The sequence below is a fragment of the Colius striatus genome, chromosome 19 (genome assembly GCF_028858725.1).
Source record: "Colius striatus isolate bColStr4 chromosome 19, bColStr4.1.hap1, whole genome shotgun sequence".
In the NCBI taxonomy this organism is placed as follows: Eukaryota; Metazoa; Chordata; class Aves; order Coliiformes; family Coliidae; genus Colius; species Colius striatus.
In genome coordinates, this window is record NC_084777.1 from 12659602 (window position 1) to 12663296 (window position 3695).

Below are 3695 nucleotides of genomic sequence, written 5' to 3' on the forward strand. Positions count from 1 at the left end.
ACCCTAGAGCCTCCTCACTTTACCGTCGCAGTCCCACAGGCCTTTTTGGACAATGGCATTTCCATTTCGGCGTTCTGTCACCGGGACTCGTCTCCTATTTGTATGTCAGTGTCCATCTTCCCTGCAGTGTCGGTCTCAGCACGTGGGTGTCGGGCTCGGAGCCGCTCTGCCCGGGGGACGTGAGGCCCAGCGTTAGGGATTTGCTCTAATGCCAGCCTGGAGTTGAATTCTGAACAGCTTTGTAGAGTGTCGAGCTTTGGAACTGTTTGTCTGTGGTTTGGCTCTTGGGTGATTTGTTTTCTATCTGTTTTCGCAGACGCAGAGAAAAAAGCTGTACTCCAGAGAGTGACCTGGGGATCGGGTGGATCGCCGAGAGAAAGTGGGCGATGGCGTGGGGAGAGCAAGAAAATGGGGATGGGCAGATGTACCGCTACATGATGCTGTGTTTGTGTTCTGTTTTGAAGGTTCGAAGGCACGAGGGAGCCAGGTAATTGGCACCGGAGAGGACTCGGCCAGGTGAGCAGAGACCAGGGGTCTAAAGCAGCTGTTTTCAGGGGCCATTGGTGATGAAGTTACAAGATTTCCTCATTTGTATCTCACAGGAGGTCCCCGAGCCTGACGCAGCAGGATGGAATGACCCACGTGGAGGGCTAGAGGTCAAGGTAAAGGAGGCAGAGATGGGGATCCCTGTGGGTTGGTTCAGTATCTCGTTATGTGTTTTAGTTCCTTATTTGTGTTTCTTGCAGATGCTATAAGATGCCTCGGAGAGGTGAAGCCACACACTGAGGAGGAGGCTGGAAAGGTGCGGCAGATGTGATCCCCCTTGGTGTTTAAAACTCTCCTGCTGCAAAGCAGTGAAGCATTTTCCTTGTTTTTCAGGGGCCGTGAGGACAGCCTCCGGAGCTTTCGAGGTGAGCCAGGCCGGTTGCGAGGAGGGTGTCGGGGCCGGTGCTTTTGAAGAAGCGCCACAGTTATTTTCTTTGAGTCTCAGACGCCTAAGGTATGACAGCAGCAGCATTGGACTGTGGAACAAACAGGTAAGCAAACCTCTTGGGCTATCGGGGATGACTGTCAGAGCGGAGGTTGACATCTGTCACCCCAATGCTCGCCACTTGCCCCATTTGTGGGGTTTCTTTTTATATCTTTGCAGATGCCCAAGAGGAGCGTGGCGCCCGCAGGCAGACCCTGGTTTTAGCGGAGATGGGCTTTAGACTATACGAGAGTTAAGTTGAGGGACGGGATCGGGGAGGGGGAGACGAGGGGCAGACCGTGTCGGGCATCGTAAGGTGGGGGTTCTAGGGGAGCAGAGGAGAGAGGCTCTTTGGGAACCATCTGCTTTGGGAAAGGGAAGGGCTAGGGTGCGCTTTTAGGAGACAGCTAACATAGGCCGGGCAGGGCGGCTGCAGCCTCTGTGTGTGTGTTGTCCTGTAGTCTGTTTTCTGTGTCTCAGAACTTCCTCAGGTCCTGAAATCCTCCTTGTGTTCAAGGAGCATGGCACGTGACTCGGGCGTCTCTCATCATCGTTCTCACCATTCCGGTGGCGATCCGCCGCCGCTTTTCTGGCATCAGAAACCATGGATCGGTGTCACATCTTGAAGTTTTCTATCGGTCCCATTCCACGACATCAGCTGCTGCGTTCTCGCGTCATCCTTTTCCACACAGAGTCTAGTTCCCTTCATCTGTGACTTTCTCAGCCTTGAAGCCAGACTTCTTATGCATCCATCATCTGTCTGGACAGGAACTTCTCATCCCAGGCCATTACCTTTGCCCCTGTGTGGGGCTGCTCCAGGATCCTCTGGCTTCAGCATCTTGGCCCCACGAGCCTTTTTGCTCAATGGCATTTCCAGTTTGGCGTTCTGTCACCGGGACTCGTCTCCTATTTGTATGTCAGTGTCCATCTTCCCTGCAGTGTCGGTCTCAGCACGTGGGCGTCAGGCTTGGAGCCGCTCTGCCCGGGGGACGTGAGGCCCAGCGTTAGGGATTTGCTCTAATGCCAGCCTGGAGTTGAATTCTGAACAGCTTTGTAGAGTGTTGAGCTCTGAAAGTGTTTGTCTGTGGTTGTGCCTCTGGGTGACTTGTTTTCTATCTGTCTTCGCAGACGCAGGGGACACAAGCCGCATCCCAGAGAGCGACCTGAGGACGGAGCGGATCGCCAAGAGAAGGTTAGCGATGATGTGAGGTGAGAGGCAAGAGCGTGATGGGCAGATGTACCGCTACATGATGCTGTGTTTTGCGTTCTGTTTTGAGGGTTCGAAGGCACGATGGAGGCAGGACACGGGCATCGGAGAGGACTCGGCCAGGTCAGCAGAGATCGGAGGCTAAAGCAACTGTTTTTAGGGGCTATCGGTGATGAAGTTACCAGATTTCCTCGTTTGTGTCTCGCAGGAGGACCCTCAGCGTGACGCAGCAGGATGGAATGACCCACGTGGAGGGCTAGAGGCTAAGGTAAAGGAGCCAGAGCTGGGGATCCCTGTGGGTTTGTTCAGTATCTCATCATGTGTTCTAGTTTCTTGTTTGTATCTTTTCGCAGGTGCCATAAGATGCCTGGAAGTGTGAAGCCACACACTGAGGAGGAGACTGAAAAGGTGAGGCAAGTGTGATCCCTGATGGTGTTTAAAGCTGTCTTGCTGCAAGGCAGTGAATTGTTTTTCTTGTTTTTCAGGGGCCATTAGGGCAGCCTTTGGAGCATTTGCAGTGAGCCTGGCTGGTAGCGACGAGGGTGTCAGGGCCGGTGCATTCGAAGAAGCACCACAGTTATTTTCTGTCTTTGAATCTCCGGCGCCTAAGGGATGACGACAGCCGTGTCGGACTCCGGAAGGAGCAGGGTGAGCGGAACACCTCTGCCTTTGGAGTGAGTGGTTGTCAGAGCGGAGGTCGGTGTAGGCTGATGCGATGCTCACCATTTGCCCTATTTGTGGGGTTTCTTTTGATCAGGTTGCCGACCCCCAGGAAGAACACGGCACCCAAAGAAAGGCCTCAGTGAGCGATGTAATTTCCACAGAGATGGACTTCAGAGCATCACGCAAGTTAAGTTGAGCAAAAGGGTCGGGGAGGGGCAAGGAGGGGGAGGTGATGTTGAGAATTGCAGGATGGGGTTTTAAGGGTAGCAGTGGAGAGAGATTGTTTGGGAACCCTCTCCTTTAGGCAAGGGAAGAGTTAGGGTTAGGTTTTAAGAGGCAGTCAGGATGTGCCGGGCAGGGCGGTTCCAGCTGCTGTGTGGGTTGTCGTGTTGTCTGTCCTTTCCATCTCAGGATTTCCTCGAGTCTCAAAGTCTTCTTTGCACTTGAGGACCTCGGCACGTGTCTTGAGCACCTTCCCTGAGGTCTCGAAGAACAGACCTCACGATTCAGTGCCGGTCAGGTGCCGCTTTTCTTGCATAAGGAACTTAAACTGTGGATCGGCTTCACATCTTGCAGTTCTCCGTCAGTTGTTTTCTCCGGTACGATGTTCCAGGCTGCGTCAGCAGCTCTTCGCAGTAGGCATCCCTGTTCTGAGATTTGGTCTCATTCCCTTCATCGCCGCATTCTCTAGGACTCACAATCAGGCTTCTTGCGCATCCATCATCCCAGTCTTCACAGTTACTTCTCATCCCGGGCTGTTCCCTCAGCCTCTTTGCGTGGCTGCCGTGGAGCCTCGCTTCTTTGTCACAGCCCCGTAGGTCTCTGCTTGAGGATATCCCCGGTCCAGGAATCGTG

At 53.7% G+C, this 3695-nt stretch overlaps 2 long non-coding RNA genes across 2 annotated transcripts; both read left to right on the forward strand.

Annotated features, from left to right (window-relative positions):
• Positions 1–357: 357 nt before the first annotated feature.
• LOC133627322 (uncharacterized) lies at positions 358–937 on the forward strand. The gene is made up of 4 exons (XR_009820077.1): positions 358–516; positions 603–662; positions 747–802; positions 880–937. It is a non-coding gene; the product is annotated as an uncharacterized LOC133627322 (long non-coding RNA).
• Positions 938–2244: 1307 nt separating this feature from the next.
• On the forward strand, positions 2245–2586 carry LOC133627257 (uncharacterized). The gene is made up of 3 exons (XR_009820044.1): positions 2245–2300; positions 2386–2445; positions 2531–2586. It is a non-coding gene; the product is annotated as an uncharacterized LOC133627257 (long non-coding RNA).
• The last annotated feature ends 1109 nt before the right edge of the window (positions 2587–3695 follow it).